This window comes from Tursiops truncatus, chromosome 3, assembly GCF_011762595.2.
Source record: "Tursiops truncatus isolate mTurTru1 chromosome 3, mTurTru1.mat.Y, whole genome shotgun sequence".
NCBI classification, from domain to species: domain Eukaryota; kingdom Metazoa; phylum Chordata; class Mammalia; order Artiodactyla; family Delphinidae; genus Tursiops; species Tursiops truncatus.
The window spans coordinates 28253150-28272277 of NC_047036.1; the positions used below are offsets into that span (position 1 = coordinate 28253150).

The 19128-nt window shown below is 46.8% G+C and overlaps 1 protein-coding gene and 1 pseudogene across 2 annotated transcripts in view; one reads left to right on the plus strand and one right to left on the minus strand.

The window, feature by feature from the left end:
* Positions 1-3471: 3471 nt before the first annotated feature.
* On the minus strand, positions 3472-6240 carry LOC101317022 (signal transducing adapter molecule 1-like; annotated as a pseudogene).
* A 9619-nt stretch (positions 6241-15859) lies between these two features.
* RAI14 (retinoic acid induced 14) overlaps positions 15860-19128 on the plus strand; it is a 147046-nt gene continuing 143777 nt past the window's right edge. Inside the window, exon 1 of one of the 2 annotated variants that reach the window (XM_019930170.3) lies at positions 15860-16034. The gene's annotated coding sequence lies outside the window, so the exon portion shown is untranslated. Of the gene's footprint in view, positions 16035-17195; positions 17215-19128 lie in introns of those variants that run through there. The other variant, XM_019930171.3, reaches the window with a different exon arrangement.

Sequence of the window (19128 nt, forward strand, 5' to 3'; positions counted from 1 at the left end):
AGTTGCTTAACATGGGTCTGTAGCTCTCAAGGCTAAAAACGCTCTCCCCAGGTCCAGCTGCAGCGGGAGCGCTCTGCATTCCTTCCTGGATGGCAGCAGGCCTCTGGTGCAGAGCAGAAGAAATGTTTGTCTCCCAAAGTTTCCATATCTGGGGTGGGGAATTGTCCGGCCTGGGCTTTCAGCGTCTTATTCATCTCACTTCTAGAAATCAACACAAGCCCTAGAGCCAACAAACTGAGCATCTGGGGTGTAGTTGGGGCAGAGAGCAGCATCATGGCACAGCTGGGGAAAATCAGTCTTTTGCTCTTTGGGAGTCCTGGGTGAGAAAAAGAGCACAAGGAGGAATTCTATGGAAAGAGAGGAGGAAGATCTTCAAGGATCTCACTCGGGCCCAGGACTGAACTACTTGCTGGTGCAGAGCAGCGCATGGGCATCCTAGGGGAGAAAGAAGGGAGTATACTTTCTGTCACTTATCCAGAAGATGAATTTTGACCCAGAAAAGTGAAAACTTCATGTCCAGTGACAAAAAGCAGAGCCTGTTGATGAGTGTTACCAACGGAGGGAGGGCATGCACCGAAAAGAAAAAAGTGGGCTGTCTTAGTTTGCTAGGGTTGTCATAACAAAATACCATAGGCTGAGTGACTTAAACAACAGAAATTTATTTTCTTGCAGTTCTGGAGGCTGGAAGGCCAAATTCAAGGTGCTGGCAGGATTGGTTTCCTCTGAGGCCTCTCTCCTTAGCATTCAGGTAGTCACCACCTTCCTGCCTCTTCACGTGGTTGTCATGAAGTGCATACACACCACTGGTGTTTCTCTGTGATGAGGGCCCACCCTAATGTCCTTATTTCAACTTAATTACCCATTTAAAGTCCCTCTCTCAAAAAATAGTCACATTTTGAAGTACTGGGAGTTTAAGACTTCAACATATGAATTTAGGGGAGACAGTTCAGCCCACAATGTGGACTCTTAGCAGGTATATTAAAAATACCTGAAACTCCTCACCCTGCTCAGATCGATAATGGATATTGAGTATGACTGCCCTGAACTTCCTGCCTTTCACTAAATCTCCTCTGGCAGAACCTCCCCAACACTGTGTGTGTATACATATGTGTGTATATGTGTATCTGTGTGCAACTCAGATGTATTCTCAAAAACAAAACAAAAAAGAGGGGTATGCAGAATGAATGGCTAGAATCTCAAGATAAGCACAGTGTCATCTAACATAAGGAACCTATCAGCCTGAATACTTTTTAAAATGTTACCAATGTGATAAAATGTAGGTACAGCACTGTCCATACTTTTTATGACCATGGAGATTTGAATGATATAGAGACAGGCATAGAGAATCCCCTGAAGAGGCTTAAGAGTTCCCAGCGTATGAGGCTATCCTCCCACATTCTTCTGAAAATGTCTTTTCTTGCCTCATGTCCTAGATGATAGTTTAGCAGGGTATACAATTCTAGGGGCAATTATTTTCTTTCCGTACTTTGAATTGTCCCCCTGGATTCTGAATTCTCTTGTTGCTGTTGAGAAGACTGGTATCTAATTATTTTTCCTTTTTGGGTAATCTCTTCTTTATCTCTGGTTCTTTTTATGATTTTTTTCTTCCTTTTTTCATTTTGTTTTGTTTTTAGTTTTCTAAAGGTTCATTATGATGCTTGTAGTAATGGGTTCATTTTTATTTATCTTGCTTCAGATTTGATATATTTCTCCAATCTAAGCATTCAGGTCTCTCACCAATTCAGGCTTTTCATTATTGTTTTGAATATTGCCTTTCTTCCATTTGTCTATTGTCTCCTTCTGGAACTCCAGCTAGATATATTTTGAACATCTGTTTTTTTCCTCCACATCTCTTAGCCTCAATTTCATAGTTTCCATGTCTTTCTCTCTCTGTACGGCATTATGAAGTGATTCTTCATCCCTCTCTTCCAGTTTAGTAATTCTCTTTAGCTGTGATATACCTGTCATTTAATCCACCCATTACATTTTAAATTTCAATCATTATATTTTACATTTCTAGAAATTCTATTTGGTTCTTTTCAAAACTGCCCATTTATCCTTTTTTTTAAATTTGAAATTAACATTAATTTACTTTTTATAAGCATTTTATTTTTAAAAATTTTTATTGGAATATAGTGGCTTTACAATGTTGTGTGTTAGTTTCTCCTGTACATCAAAATGAATCAGCTATACGTATACATATATGCCCTCTTTTTTGGACTTCCTTCCCATTTAGGTCACCACAGTGCCCATTTATTCTTGATGGTCTTTTGTTCAATTCTTATGGTTACAATTCCCTCTGTTACTTCATAAATATGTTAAGCACACTTATTTTACATTTTGTATTAGATAATCCTATGCCCAAAGTTCTTGCAGGCTAATTCTGTTCTCCATTGTTTCTGCTGAGCCCAGTTTGTGGTGGCTCTTTTTTCATGTGTCTCTTATTTTTACTGTCAGTTCAAATAAGGCTCCTCTTAAATGTAAGAATCCTGAAGAGTCTGGGTTGAAGCTGCGTCCCTCCTAATACCAGGTGCCTTGGGGTGTTATGAACTAGATGTATTCTTTAAATAATTTTTCTACCTGGAGTTTCCTGGACCATGCAAGTAGAGTAAATACTAAATCACCATGATGTCAGGCTTGGGATTATAAATTCACAGCCAAGACCTACTTTGTTTTCATTTTTCATGCCTTTTACCAAGGCTGAAATAAAGACATTTCCTGGTTGGCTTTCTTTCTGCTAGAGGATGGATTTTTTTTCCCTAACCCAACTTTTGACTTGAGAATGTAGATGTTTGAGACCCCTAGCTTTCTCCAGGGTCTCAGTTCTCATCCCAACAGGCCTGTAGTCCCCCCACAGAGAACCAAGCTCCCTGGATCAGCAGATGCCCCAAGCAGCCCCATTCTTCAGGGTCTGCTAGCCACTCTGGTTTCAACTTTTTTTCTTGCTGCCTGTGAATCTCACTTTCTTACAAGTTTAACTGTGCTTTTAAAACCAAATGCTTGGTGTATAGTACCTGGTGTTTCTACGTGTTTGTAGGGAAATTTTTTTCAGAATTTCCCATCAGCCATGTTGCTGGAGGCCAGAGTCCATTCCCCAGCTCTGTAAGCTGGGGCTTCCGCAACCACCTAGGCCATTCTCAGTTATGCCTGAAGAAATTGTGCTCTTGCTTCAGTTTAGTGGGACGGAGTGCCCCTATCCTTTGGGTGTCTGTGAGATTCCAATAATCCATGGAAATATTGTAGTGTAGCAAACAGATCAAGGGGTCAGGCCTCAGAGAACTGGGGCTCTAGCTTTTTTTTTTTTTTTTTTTTTTACTCCAAGGAAGGTTCAATTTAATGGGAAACTGCAACATGGACAACATAATGCCTTCAGGTACATATGCTACAGCTTTGTTCTCTTGCAGTTTAAAGAGACAGTGTAATTATCTTAAATTTACACAAAACATTATGAAACATGGTAGTTGTTCATGATTAAAATAAAGCAGCAATGTCAATTAAGTTAACAGTGTTAAATATATTCACATGATCACCACTGTGATTCAAAGTGGCCACGAGAGAAGTTACACAGCGATCTACGCACACAACATCTGCCACAATGGTGCTTGCCAGTCTGACTGCTTTGCAGACCAGGTAATTTTACGAGACAAATAATCTTGCATTGATTCTTTCATATGTTGAAAGCAATTAAATGTTGTAAGTAGTTTCATTCCTCTGGGGGAGGGGGAGGGGAGGGCCTCTAAAAAGTCAGTGCAAATTGAAGAGAGGTCTCCTTTCTTGAATATTGGAACTTGTTGACCAAGATATGATTCCTATAAGCTGAGGATAAACAAATCTTAAGATATCAAAGAATCTCATAACATTGTCATCAGCGTTTAGCAGATACTTGCCACAAAGAGGAATCCCAGTCCTATAGCAGGGCCTTCTGCGAGTACGGCTGCTGGGGCGGAGGTGGCTGATAGCTGCCTCTGGGCTGGGGCGGCGCTGATGTGAAAGTATAATTCGGCACCTGGGACAGGCTGGTCCCTGCTTCTGGCATATCATGACGACGGGGGCGGCAGTGGCGGCAGGAGGAGGACTGTCCACTGAAGCCTGGCTGGGCTACGTGCTCCCTTGAACAGAACTGCCCATTGTGTTGAGATAGGAAGCCTGGGCCTGCTGACTAGGAAGGGCTGGGCTCGCGGGCAGTGGCACTGTTCCTTGGCTGAGAGAAGACAGCTGCAGGGGAAGGCTGTAGCTCTGGAGCTGGCCCATCTGTGCGTTCCCTGTGACCGGGTAAGCTCCACGGTGAGGAGGGCCTGGGTACACCTGAGGACCAGAAACACCAGGTGACTGAATATAATACTGCTGATTCTGTAATTTTGCATCCATGGAATACATTGGATCTTCATTCCTTAACTTGGTATACAAGGACAGGGCCTCCATCACTTTAACATTGAGTTCTGAGAGTTCTGAATGTTCTCTATCAATATCTTCCAGCTTTTCATCAATGATAGGTCCCATCTGGTGACACATGGCTTCAAGATGAAGGAACTCTGGCAGATCTGGTTGATCATCACTGGGATCCGTACTCTGCAACATCTGTAGCAATTGGTCCATTTTATCTTCATCCATGTAGGCTTGTTCTGGCTCTGGTTCTATCGTTTCTACCTGAACATCATCACTAAATTGTACCATCTTCTCCGTTTTAATCATTTCTGGTTCAGCAGTGAGATCTGCAGTCACAAAATTAGAGGGGAATAACCCCAGGCCTTGATGGGTTTCACCTTTCCACCAGTTGGGGTCACTGTCATCAAGAACTGTAACAGGGCTTCCCTGGTGGTGCAGTGGTTAAGAATCTGCCTGCCAATGCAGGGTTCGAGCCCTGGTCCGGGAAGATCCCACATGCCGCGGAGCAAATAAGCCCGTGCGCCACAACTACTGAGCCTGCGCTCTAGAGCCTGCAAGCCACAACTACTGATCCCGCGTGCCACAACTACTGAAGCCTGCGCACCTAGAGCCCGTGCTCCACAAGAGAAGCCACCGCAACGAGAAGCCCGCACACCGCAACGAACAGTAACCCCCACTCACCGCAACCAGAGAAAGCCCACACACAGCAACGAAGACCCAACGCACCCAAAAATAAAAAAATTTAAATTAAATTAAAAAAAAAAAACTGTAACAATTTCTCCTACTCTAAAAGTAAGTTCATTATCTTCAGCAGCTTCCAAGTCGTATACAGCACGAACTTTTCAGCCTTCGTGTTGGTGGTTAGTTAAGAGATTAGATGTGCTTGGATACAAACTGGAAAGGGTGGTTGACTGCTGCCTTTGTTCCTTCAGTGACAAGTCAATGGCTTTCGCTAGATCTTCTTTTTTGTTAGCCACAGTACCAGGATCTTTGGCTACAAGAGCTGGGCTTGCTTTTGCTTGTTCTGCAGCCTCAAACGGAAGGCAGGATCGTGTAGTGGAAGGAACACTGGACCAAGAGTCAGGAGGCCTGTGTCCTAGTTCCAGCTCTGTCAACTACTAGCTGTGGCCCTGGGCAAGTCACTTAGCCATTCTGGGTCTCAGTATCCTCACCTGACAGCCAATAGCTGGAAACGTTAACACCTTGTTCCTTAAGGTTATTAACCATTGCTGAGAGTCGACTAAGCTGTGGATGATTCTTAAATTCATCCATCCATTCAACCATAAGAGCCTTTAATTTTTCCCACACTTCAAGGTGACACTTGTTTAATCCATTGCTTACTTCACTAGCAAAATCTCTTGAACGTACTTCTAAGTGAAACATGTTGCCACAATTTGGTACACGTACTCCTAGAAAAGTCAGAGCCTGCATAGCAACATGAGGATCTTTGTGGTTCACCCTCCTCATAATAGACCGTAGACAACCTTTAGGTCTGCATGGTGTCCACTGAGGTCTGCTGCCCACAAGGCTGGACGAAAAGCGACTGAGAGCTCTACGTTAAAGGGCTCCCAGAGCTCACACAGTTGTCAGAGCTCGTACCAAAGTGGACAGTCCTTGCAGCAGAGCGTTTAGGCCTTGGTGATGGGGCTACACCATCCCCAAAGACTATTCTAAATCCATCCAATAACCACCAGTGCGAGACTGACCGGCTTTATCACAGCTATCCAACATGAGGCCCCAGTCCTCAGCAGTATTCATCTCACCGGTTGCTTTCTCGACATCCTGATCGAAGGGATTGGTGGCAAAGAGAGGCATCTCCACTGCGTGCTGAGGTGTCCTCAGGGACTCCCCGTCGACACCAAGGGAGTCAGGGTGCGACCGAGGAAAGAAGGGTCCTCAGGCAAAAACAGCGACCGAGACGGACTCTCCGGGCTCCGCGGCAGCTCGTCCTCTCCCCGAGCCCCAGCTACCGCGGTGGCGGCAAGCGCGGAGGAGCGGGGGCTCCAGCTTTGAGTCTGCTCCTTAGACAAATCCCTAAAACTCTGTGTAACTTAGTTTTTTTTTTTTTTTTTTTTGCGGTACGTGGGCTGTACCCGGTACGCAGGTACTCTCAACCACTGAGCCACCAACTCAGTTTTTTTATTGCACAATAGGACAGTAATTATTGCCTTACTTATTTTTTATAATGGGGGGGTAAAAAATGTGACAAGTGGGTGTAAAAATCCTTTGTTAACTCTAAAGAGTGGTATCGATGCCAGCCACTGTGTAGCTAAGGGATAGTATCAGGCGCCGCTTTGCAAAGACAATGAACTTTGCTCCATACGCCTCCCGGGGCGGGGCGTCGGGGGGATCTGCCTGAGGAAGGTATCCAGATTCATTTGCAAGGATTAAAAATGTACTTTTCTGGGGAACTAGCACACAGCGTATACTACCAGTATCTTCCTTCTGCGTATAAACAACATAAAACCACAGCAAAAAGCAAGGGTTGGGGCTTCCCTGGTGGCGCAGGGGTTGAGAGTCTGCCCGCCGATGCAGGGGACGCGGGTTCGTGCCCCGGTCCGGGAAGATCCCACATGCCAGGGAGTGGCTGGGCCCGTCAACCATGGCCGCTAAGCCTGCGCTTCTGGAGCCTGTGCTCCGCAACGGGAGAGGCCACAACAGTGAGAGACCCGTGTACCGCAAAAAAAAAAAAAGCAAGGGTTGAAGAAAAAAACCACACACAAACTCTTAAAATACAAATTGTGTATTTTTGCACCTTAGGAGATCAGCCTGTCTAAATATTTGTGTTCATTCAGTTCCATTGATTTTGCACCATCTGACTCTTCTGAGTTTCTTCAAGCTCTTTAACGATGGTCTGAACTCCTCAGGCCAGATTCATTAGAAAAACACCTTCATCACTCTATCCTGTTGCACTTGCCCATCAATCTCACCTTGACTGGGGAGCCTGCTCTGGATATCTCTAAGCTCCCTCTTTTGCTACTGCATCTGTATCTTTTATCAGTGACCTGTCCCTTTGGAAAGGGCAGTGATCTTCTGTCTCTCCCACAGATGCGCCGAGGGTACCCCTGCCTCCACTTCCACTATGTTTGTCTGCTTCCCTATGTTACAACCCAAAAGGGTTTGTTTTGGTTTTTTCCCTCCAAGGTTTTTAAAGCTTGGCTACAAGGTGTGGGGCTTGGTTCTTCAGACCAGCATCAGGGCTGGGAAATTGTTAAAAAGGCAGAATGTCAAGCCGTTCTTCAGATCTACTGAATCAGAACCTACTTTTTCAAGAGATCTCAGGGGATTCAGATGCACATTAAAGTTTGAAAACCAGGGCTTCCCTGGTGGCGCAGCGGTTAAGAATCCGTCTGCCAATGCAGGGGACACGGGTTCGAGCCCTGGGCCAGGAAGATCCCACATGCCGCGGAGCAACCAAGCCCGTGCGCAACAACTACGAGCCTGCGCTCTAGGGCCCGCGAGCCACAGGTACTGAAGCCCACACGCCTAGAGCCCGTGCTCCTCAACAAGAGAAGCCACCGCAATGAGAAGCCCGCGCACTACAACAAAGAGTAGCCCCGTCTCACCGCAACTAGAGAAAGCCCACATGCAGCAATGAAGACCCAATGCAGCCAAAAATAAATAAAAGAAAGAAAGAAAATAAATAAAGAAAAAAATTTAAAAAGTTTGAAAGCACTGTTTTAAAAATCATCATACTGAAAGAACATTTTTAAACCAATAATTTGCAAATGTATTGTGTATAAGAGGCCCTTGGGATGCTCCTTAAACATGCAGATTTTCTGATCCACCCAATGGAGAACTGAGTCAGTATTTCTGTGGACAGACTAGTGCAGAGGCCACACTTGGAGAAACTCACTTTCAAACAGAAAAAGTAGAGCATCTTCACTGTGCTTTTCATCAGTGGAAGGTGTTTCTAGCATGTTAGGGTGATTCACTTCTGACACACTTGTCAAGGTATAAGGGCAGTAAAGTTCGGGGTTTTTTCCCTTTCAGAAACCTCCTAGATTCCTTCATCGAGGCTCCTAGGTGTTCAGACTTCTTCCTCAAGTTTTCCCAGGGGCCCAGAGTGCACTAGACCACCTGCCCAGAAAGCAAGTGAGCATCTCCTCAGTACAGTCCTTCTGCCTTGACTCTGATGGGCAGGGATATGTCACTCTTCTCTCTGCACCTGCTACCGGAGAGGATGAAAGATAATGGTATTTAAAACACGGGGGAAATCTCTTTTAAATGTCTGTTTTATTAGATCTCTGTCACTTGATTTCCTCCCATCTTACTGAAGCCAGAATGTGCTCACAAACCCCTGTCCAAGCTGAATATTCAGGTTGGGTTCAAATTCCAGCCCTGGTGTTTTCTTACTAGGTGACCTTCAGCAACTTTCTTAAGCTTCCCTGATCTAGTTCCTCACCTCTAAATGGAAATAATAAGAGCATGTACCCCAGAAGGTTGTTGTGAGGATTTTCAGAGTTAATGCTTGCCAAATATTGTTCTACGCTTGCTGCAAAGTAAGCATTGCTAAATTTTAACATATTATCAAAAAAGATGCTTTGGCAGAGATAGCTAGATGCCTACCTACGGTGGACAGGTACTTTGCTGGTCCCCTGTGAACCCTGCTTCCTGGATTTTATGCCTTTGTGTAATTGCTTCCCACTTTGACTTTGGATTCGGCCAGGCCATGAGCTTTGGCCAATGGGACCGTGGAAAGCATGGTGTAAGTGGAGGCTTGATAAGCACTTGCACACTGAGGTGCATGCCCTCAGAACGTTCCTTCCTGGAACCCAGCCACCAGTCCATGAGGAATCCCAAGACACCACGTGAAGGAGAACCAATGTCTCAGCCAACAATCCCTAGCTGACCTCCAGCCAGGGACCAATGCTAACCACCGGCTCTAGGAGTGAGACCATTTCAGGTTATTTGGCCATTCCAGAACCACCTGGTCAACCCACAGAATCATGAGAAATAATAGATAATACTGTTGTTGGGTTTTTTCCTTCTTTTTTTAAAAATTATTTCTTTATTTATTTATTGGCTGCGTTGGTTCTTCCTTGCTGCGTGTGGGCTTTTCCCTAGTTGCAGCGAGCAGGGGCCACTCCCTGCTGCAGTGCATGGGCTCCCCACCGCGGAGGCCCCCCTTGCTGCAGAGCACGGACTCCAGGTGCACAGGCTTCAGTAGTTGCGGCATGTGGGCTCAGCAGCTGTGGCTCACGGGCTTTGTTGCTCTGTGGCATGTGGAATCTTCCCGGACCAGGGCTCAAATCCGTGTCCCCTGCATTGGCATGCGGACTCCCAACCACTGCGCCACCAGGGAAGCCCCTGTTGTTGCTGTTTTAAGCCACTAAGTTTTGAGGTCGTTTGTTTCACAGCAACAGATAAACCCAATATCCATTCTCCCCGTTTCCACATTAGCAGAACCCCAATTTTATTTCATGTACAACGTACCCAGCAAAAAAGTCTGTATTTCCTTCCCTTCCTTTCAGAGGGGGCTGGCCATGTGACACAGTTTTGACCAATAAAATTAAGAAGTTGAGTGGGGCTTTCAGAAGATCTCCCTAAGAGGGGTAGGCCACACTGGCTGTCCACTCTTCCCCTTCTGCCTGCCTGGAACACAGAATGGATGCTGTAGGCAGGTAAGCTGTCTTCTGACAATGAGGGGAAAATCTAGAGAATCACAGAGACCTCAGACCTGACAGCCTTGAGCCACTGATCTAAATAAAGCAACTTTTCAGAATATGAGAAAAACAAGCCCCTATTTTGTTAAAGCCACTGTTACCTCCTAACAGTCCCTGTTATCACTGTAACAGGCAGCTGATTCCAACGCTCATGATGTTTCAATCACATTATTTACTAGCACGGAGGCTGCGTAGTATAGTCGTCTTCAGTCCGGGCTGCACTCTAGAATTGGAATCTCTGTGGGTGGAGGTGAGTTTACTTGTATTTTGGTTCCCATAGCACACTGCTTCATAATAGTTCAGCAGAATAGTACGCCTTGCGTTTTCAAGGGTACAGCTTGCCTGGCAACATGGCTTGGCAAAGCCACAGAATAGTGCTGAGGAGCTAGAAAGCAACATGAAGTCATTTGCTGTTTTCTTTTCATGACTCTTTGTCCATGTATGCCTAAGATCATCTCTTCAAATAGGTTGGAGGTCAAGGACATCTCATATTTCTTTTTACTATGTGTGCTCAATGCTGTACCTTACATATTAGCCAGTAATTTTCCATAAAGATTTAGCAAATTGTGCCCTAGAAGTGTTTAAACTATATCCTATGACCATTTTTATGTTATTTTGTTTGTTTGTTTGTTTGTGGTACGCGGGCCTCTCACTGTTGTGGCCTCTCCCGTTGCGGAGCACAGGCTCCGGACGCGCAGGCTCAGCGGCCATGGCTCACGGGCGCAGCCGCTCCGCGACATATGGGATCTTCCCAGACCGGGGCACGAACCCGTGTCCCCTGCATCGGCAGGCGGACTCTCAACCACTGTGCCACCAGGGAAGCCCACTCTCAGCCTTTTGATAACCAACCCCCTCCTTGATGTTTGTGAGCTCCTCACAATGCCCTCCTCCACTGCCTCAATGGCAGATACTTTCTGGAATTTCTGACACGCACAGCAGGACAACCAATGTGGCACATGGATCGCTCTTTGGATTACCTTAAAATGCTCTTTCCAAGAAAGGAGAGGCCAAGAAGATTGAGCTTTTGGTATTTGTTCCAAGGTGATGACACCTGGGTTCTCATCTTCTCTTATCCAGTCCTCTGCCAGAACAGGGAGAAGTAGTGAGATCAATGTGAGAGTTGTTTTTAAACAGAGGTGGCCTGAAAGCAATATGACATGGTGGTTACGAGGACCTCTCTGGAGTCGGGCATCCCACACCTCCATTCTTGGCTCCATTCTTTCTGGTTCTAGGATTTGGACAAGTTGCTGGATCTATTTAAAGCTCAGTTTCTGCACTCTAAAAACAGGATAATACTCTGTCCAAGTTGCTGTGCGAAGTAAGGAAAACGGCATCTACTAAATCCTCTATCCATACTTAGCTCTTGAGCAGACAGTGGTGCACAGCAGTTAAGAGTGAAGGCTCGAGAGCTGGACTGCCCTGGTTTGAATCCCAACACTACTACTTCCCAGCTGTGTGACTTTGGGCAAGTTACTTAATCTCTCTGTGCCCCAGTTCCCTCATGTGCCCAACGGGGATGATAATGGTACTTATAGGTTTGACGTAAGGATTAATTTGACCTAACATTAGGTGGGCCTGACATCTCAGTTTGCTCAGGACAGTTGCAGTTTATGCCTTTTGTCCGGTATCCTGGCTGGTTCAGCATTCGCCTGCCCTACTTCACTCTCAGAAGTGTCACAGGTTGTAAAATTAAGTATATATCGCTTAGAAGAGTGCCTGGTACACAGTAGGTGCTAAATGTGTGTTAGCTGCTGATATCAGCCCCCATAGCAGTGCTATGCAATAGAAATACAATGTAAGCCAGATAGTAACTTGTCAATTTTCTACTTAGCTACATTTTAAAAAGCAAAAAGAAATAACTGAAGTTAGTGTCTATAATATATTTAACCTAATATATCCAAAATATCAGCATTTCAATGTGTAATCAGTGTAAAAATTATTTGTGAGATATTTTTCTTTGTTAGTCTTTGAAATTTGGTGCGTATTTTGCATTTGTTGCACATCTCAGTTTGGACTAGTGACATTTCACATGCCCAGTAGCCTAGTAGAGTAGTGACATTTCAGGTGTTCACACGTGGCTAGTGGCTGCCATACTGGACAGCGCAGTTCTGCAGACTTTCCATTCCTCATTGGAGATGATGGGCCAGACGGTCTTAAGACCTTCTCAGGTCTGTAGTGTCAAGGTTCAGATGCTTAGCTTCTCTGCCATACTCCTACAATCGGGGCTCTGATGCAGGGCTGCGGAATGTATTTTTACTAAACATCTTAGCCTTCCCTTAGTGCCCAAGTCACTGAGAAGGAAAGGGTAGTAACCTACCCTTGGAGAAATTTCTGCTGGCTTCCTGGCAAGTGGAGAAACCATGGGCTAATCAGTGTTTGCACGCTACTTTATTACTATGGTCTTACTCAATTATGAAAAGCAATGCCACACGTATTAATTTCTCCCATGTCACAGTTTCCTCCTATTTGGAAACATCGTCAAGAAAACACAAAAGGTGGTTTTGCTATGAACATTTGGCCTTTTCCCCGTAGACGATCTCTCTCCAAACTTCTGATTGTGTTTTTGTTCCATTCTCTGGACTGGGTCCAATATCACCACATTCCTCTAAATTATGCTGCCTCTAACTAGACCCAGAAATGCAGTCAGATCCTGACCAAACACCAAAGAGTGGAGGGGTACTTTTTGATTCTGGTACTTTTCGGCTATCTCTATCTCCTCCTTCAGGGACAGATTCTTTTTATCCCAACAAGTCTTAGCTTTGTTTTCTCAAACTTAAGAAGATTTTAATCTGGGGAGAACTGATATTGGTGAGAGATGGAGCAAGAAAGAAGGAATGTAATATTATTTAATTTCAAAAATGAAAATTGAGCCCCACCAATGGATGAATCTCATTTATGGATCCTAAGTACTGGCTAGCAACACTATTAGGACCTGCTAGAACAGACCCTTTGCCATAACATGTGGGGACAACGTTGCCTGTGAAGGCTCTTCAAACTAAGAGAATGGTCTTAGGATGTTAGAGGCCATGTAATTCAACGTTCTCTTTTACTGAGTGGGAAAGTGGGCCAGGTGAGATTCAAACACGTGGTGCAGTTCAAAGGGCAAGTGAGTCAAACACAGGGGTCGGGAAACCTGGTCCCCTGGCTCTTATTACTCTTAGTATTGCACATCACACCACAGTTGCTTTGATTTGGGGATACTTCTCCTATTGAAATTCAACATGCTGTTCATTCCCAAAAGGTTCTACCAACTTTATGCAGTTTATATGGTCATTTTATCCTTGCTTCCATCTCTCAAACCCTTTCACACGGGTCAGCTCTCCATCCAAGGGTGGTGTTCAATGTATCCTGAACCCAATTAGCACTTTCTAAAAGGCCTGGGCAATAAAACCACTTGGTGGTCAAGCATGGGTGTTCAATCCCATACTTGACCACCAATCTCCCTGCAGGTGGCAGAATGTCAGCTGTGGTCCGAGCAGGTGGTTTGAGTTTCAACGGAGGGTGGGAGCTGGTAAAGGGTCTTGGCACAAAGATTAACTATGAATCCTTCCCTCCACAACAATCTCTCACCCAGACTAATGTAGATGGTGGGATTATAAATCAAGGAGAATAGTGGCTGGGTGGTGGTGGTGGGATGAATTGGGAGATTGGGATGGACATATATACACTGATATGTATAAAATGGATAACTAATAAGAACCTGCTGTATAAAAAAATTCTAAAATTAAAAAAATAAACAAATAAATAAATTAATTAAGGAGAATAAGCACACAAGCCACCTATGGGAGCCACAGGGCTGACAGGGGCCTCCCGGCCCCCAAGCAGGTAGCTGGGACAGGGCCTGGCCATGTAGAAGAAGAAAAGAAAAAAAAAAAGAAGAGGGACAGGGTTCCTATGAATAAAAGGCTGATGACCCCGCCTTACACAGTTTTGTCTGATATTTTAACTCCTTCAGCTACAGAATACACACGTTAAGTTTCCAAAGCAGCACGGTACACCCTGTACCCCGTTCCAATGCCCACCCTGCCAGCTGCCACCGCTTGAATGACACTGACTTGCTGAAAGGGGAACAGAAAACTCACACGTGGCAGTATTGTTCCCGATAAACACCCTACGCTACACCATTCATATGAACTGCAATGAAAAACCGTATTGTGGAAATCGCCAGAACTAAACCAAAAAGTTTACCAGTTCCCGTGTCTTTCAGAGGGTGATTTGAGAGGGATAAAAGACCAGAAGAGGAGTGCACGTCTTGCTTTAAACCCGCTCTTCCTCACTTCTCTAAGGAATCTCTGACCTATGATTTAGGAAGGGAAGACCATGCAACTAGTTACACAGCTTTTGCTCTCTGTTTGATAAATCACCTGTTACAGCTAAGACAGGCTGTTCCCTTGGCTTGGCCATGGGTGGGGGAGACAGGGGTACAGATGAAGTCTGACCTGGGGTCATGGAGATCTGACCAAGACATTATAAACTGAACTCAGGTTAATTTCAGTTTTGTTGGAATTAAAAAAAAAATCAATTGATTGAGTCGATCTCACCAAAAAAAGGACTCATACCACTCATTTATTCTAGAAAACTTCCTGCCCTGTGCAAAGGACGTAGAGTTAACGGGGGGAACACAGGGGCTTTGGTGATTAAAGACTTTTCTTTTTTTAACATCTTTACTGGAGTATAATTGCTTTACAATGTTGTGTTAGTTTCTGCTGTATAACAACATGAATCAGCTGTATGTATACGTGTATCCCCATATCCCCTCCCTCTTTAGCCTCCCTCCCACCATCCCTATGCCATCCCTCTAGGTTGTCACAAAGCATGGAGCTGATCTCCCTGTGCTATGTGGCTGCTTCCCACTAGCTATCTGTTTTACACTTGGTAGTGTATATATGTCCATGTCACTCTCTCACTTCGTCCCAGTTTACCCTTCCTCCTCCCCATGTCGTCAAGTCCCTTCTCTAAGTCTGCGTCTTTATTCCTGTCCTGCCCTTAGGTTCATCAGAAGACTTTTTAAGCCACAGCTGGTTAACATGATCAAAATGAGTGGCAAAGCCGTCCCAAATTTAACGGGAGGTGGAGAGCTTTGAAATCCTTGGAACTACAGGAGGAGCCCATCACGATTCATACGCCGGGCTCAGCGGGCTGGGGAAGAGACAGGAGCTGTCGGCGCCTCCTTTGCATCCCAGACCCTGCGGGGAGGGCGTTCCCCATGGTGCCTCTCAGTTCAGACGGTAGGTTTCTCCTTCCTAACTCTCCGAGCAATACTTAACGCTGGTAGTTTTCTCCTGCCACCTGATGAGCGTTACCGAACATATTCCAACCAACTGGTTCAGTCCAGAGACTACGAGCATGTTCCAGTTTACTTTCTGTTCAGTAATTTTGGAAAATATGACCGATTTGATTCTGGTTAGAAAGCGCTTGGATCAGCGACTTTAAAACACCCCACGACCGCAAACGACTTTGGACGTTAACCAGAAATGCATTACTATTCAGGATCTCATCCGTCCTAAACCCTGGGGTCAGAGCACCGGTGGTTTCCATTAACTTCAGGTGATGATGATGAAAGATCCACGGGGGAGAATCCCACGATCCGTGGAAAACTAAAAGCAAGCCGCGGACGCCCAGGGCGCGCGGGCCGGGAGTACCTCCCGCAGGTCCGGATCACCTGACTCGCGGAATTTGGGGCCGCGCGGGGTGGAAGGGGAGGGGAATGGTTAGCACCTCCCTTCCCGCTCCCGCGGGATCCGGGTCGGCGGGGGCCGGCGCCGGGCGGCCACGTGGTGGTGCTGCCCCCGCCCCGCCCCGCCGGCCCAGCCCGGGAGGCGCGGCGCCCACTGACCCCCGCAGCGGGGGAGGAGGAGGGACCGAGGCGCAGGAAGCTGAGCAGGAAGCGAGCCCGGCGTCCGCGTTTTTCCTGGGGAAGCGGCGGGCGGGGTGGCGCAGCCAGCGGGGCCCGGGAGCCGCCGCCGCCGCCGCCTAGATGGGGTGAGTGCGCGGCGCCGAGAGTCGGGAGGCTTCCCGGAGCGGGCTCGCGGGCTCCGGTCCCCGCCTTTGTGTCTGGGGTTCGGACGAGGGAGGCGGCCAGATAGGCGCGGACGACGCGCCGGCGGAGTGGCTCGGCGGGCTGGCAGCGAGGGTCCCGCCACCAGTCCCTTGTCCCCGCCGGCCGCCCGCTGTCTGCAGAGGGCAGACTGGGAAACACAGGAAGAGGAGGATGGTGGGCGTCAGAGCAGAAAGGGAGGACGAGCCAAGTTAGGAGCGGGGTTTTCTCCTACCGGCCCCCGCGACTCGCAGGCCGGCTGGGGCAGGGGTGGGTGCGGAGGGAGCGCGGGTGGGAATGAATGACCAGTCCCCGGCAGGGCGTTCTGGGTGCCCCGAGTCGGCTCCCTGTCCCACCTGCCTGGCCCGCCTGCGTCTGGCTCCCCCCAGTCCCCGCTTCAGGGCTCGACCCGCCTCCGCGCTGAGCTTGGAGGAGCTGGGGAGGAAGGCGCGAGCGGGAGACTCGGGGGGCTCGGCGACCGAGGGTCCGCTATTGTTCTTTTTCTGACTCCGGGAGCCCTCCGCTGGCCCAAGGGTGCTGGCAGGGCCACTCCGGGCCTGCGACTGACCCCGCTCCCCGTCCTTCCTGTCCGTTTCCCCACCACAGCTCCGAGGAGGGCCGGGAGGAGAGATGCTGGAGTTCGGGCAGCCTTCGGGCAGCTGGGGCTTTGGGAGGAGGCAGGATGTGGAGCCGCGCGCGAGAGGGGCGCCCGCCCGCCATCTATCCCAACCTCTGCCCGGGAGGGTGGGTACCCTCCCTAACCACCCCCCCTCCCTTCGCTGCTGGCTCGGGCAGGTTTTTGTGCCTGCGGTTTAGTTTCTGCAGTTTGCAGAGTACATCTGCTAACCCCGGGCTCTCGCTCTCCTTTGAGTTTGGACCTCGTCCCCCGCTTTTGTGGAGGGGGGTGGGCCTCAGAGCCGGGAGAGACAGCAGACGCGGCAGACGGAGCCCAGGGGAAAGTGGAGACGCTGCAAGTGATCTCCCAGCGCCTGGGCTCTGTAGCCAGGCTTGGGCTTCTCCAAGGAGCCCAGCTCAGCGCAACTTTGTTTCCAGTGATTGGGGCAAATCTGCGGACTCAAGGCCGCTCACCTGAACCAGCGGCTTCCCTTGGCCACAGGCTCACAGGTGACTTAGATGGGTTTCTCTTTTCCTTCCGCGAGAGGAGACTACCGAGCGCCCTGCCAGTTCTCTGGAGAATGTCATCTCAAGACCGTCAGGGCCTGGCAGAGGGAGGAATTGTTTTACTGATCAGTGAGACTTAAAAGAAGCTCATCTGAGCGAGGAGAGTCTCACCTCCTTGAGGTCTGAACAAAGTTGGAAAAGAGAGAGTGTATCACAGGGAGGCTGGATTTTGATTGCTCTGTCCCCAGCCTACAGAGTCGTTGTTTACAGGTGTGGCTGGGAATTTTATTACTGATGGATGGAATCAGATCATCCTTTCTTAATGATGCTTACTTAACCAGTGTCATATTTTTTCCCTTCCGCTTGTAAGAGAATAGATTTTATGTGAGGAAATGTATCCAGTTCTTGTAATTTTTAACCAGTGCTTGCAGAACTTGGATTGGGAGAGGTGCTCCCATTCTGGGCTGTCTCCATTCATGGAAATGCTTCAGTAATGAATGTATTGTATCATTTACACTCCTTAGATGTGTTTTTATGGCTTTTTGGGGGGGGGAGGGAGGGAGGGTTATAACCCTGTTGAAAAATCTTATTACTATTATCTGTGAAATTGAAATAAAGTAATGGATGCTGGGCCTTGGAGATTCAATGGGGACGTGATGTAGTGCCCCGTCTGCTAGTAGTGTATCTGACAATGAAGTTCTGTCTCCAGACTGCCACTTCTATAGCATCTTTGAGGCCGGCACACCTAGTATCACTCACCTTTTAAAGGTGAAGAACCTGAGCTTTGCAAGTTCGGGGAACTCGGCCTCGGAGTCACTGGAATGTGATGAAGGAGCTTTGTCTGTCTCTCTGTTCCTTCCTTCTAGCCTTCCTCTTTTTCCAAATAAAAGTATGAAAAATCTCAAACGTACCTAAAGAGAACATAGTAAGGCTTCCATTTTTCCACGACTTACGTTTGAGTTGCTAATCTTTCCATATTTGCTTCATACCCCCCCCCCCACACACCTGCCCCTTAAAAATAAACTGTAACTGAAATATTTTATCCATCCTTCCTCCTCTGCCTCCATCCTCAGGTAACCACTAACGTGAAGTCAGTGTACACAGTGCCCAAAGGTGTTTGGTACTTCGGTATTACATATCCGCAAACTGTATCTGCGAGCTTGTGTGTTTAACATTTTATTTAAATGGCATAATTCTATATACACACGGCTTGCATTTTTAAATTTGTCATTATGTGTTTGAGGTACATGTAGATCTTATTTACTTTAGCTGCTACAGAGAACTCTAGTGTAGGAATAAATTATAGCATACGCTTTTCCTCACCAAGAGAAAATTTGAGTTTCCACTTTTTCACTGTTATACTTTTTCTTCAGAGGACAGTTGATCTTTCCCACTTTTTTACTGTAACAGTGCTGCAGTCAACATCTGAGGCATGTTCCCTTGAGTAGTTTCTTTGTTACACACCTATACATTTGATTGCTGGGTGGTGAGATCTAGGTAATGATGCATTTATTATTTCTTCCTCAGCAATATGTAGGGTGTATGTAGGGTCTCTCTTGGTTATTTGCTGAATGAAAAGTGAAATTGATCAATTTTTAGCTCTAAGAGTGTTAGTTGGCTGGATTCTTTAGTTTTTTCAATTAAAAAAAAATAAGAGTGCCTCTTAATTCTAAAGTTGGAGCATCAGACAGAAGGGTGGTGCTGAGTTTGGGATACGTGTGCTGAAGCCTTTTCTTGGCCGGTCACTGGTGGTGTAACCCTGGGTTACTCACTCTACCTTCTCGTCCTCATTTCTTCAGACTTGGAAAGATTAAGGGGCTTGAGTATGCATTTACAAAGGCACATTCCTGCTCTAAGTGTGTATGAAAATACGGCTGTGTTCATGACATTTTGCCCTGAATGGTAACCTCTTAATCT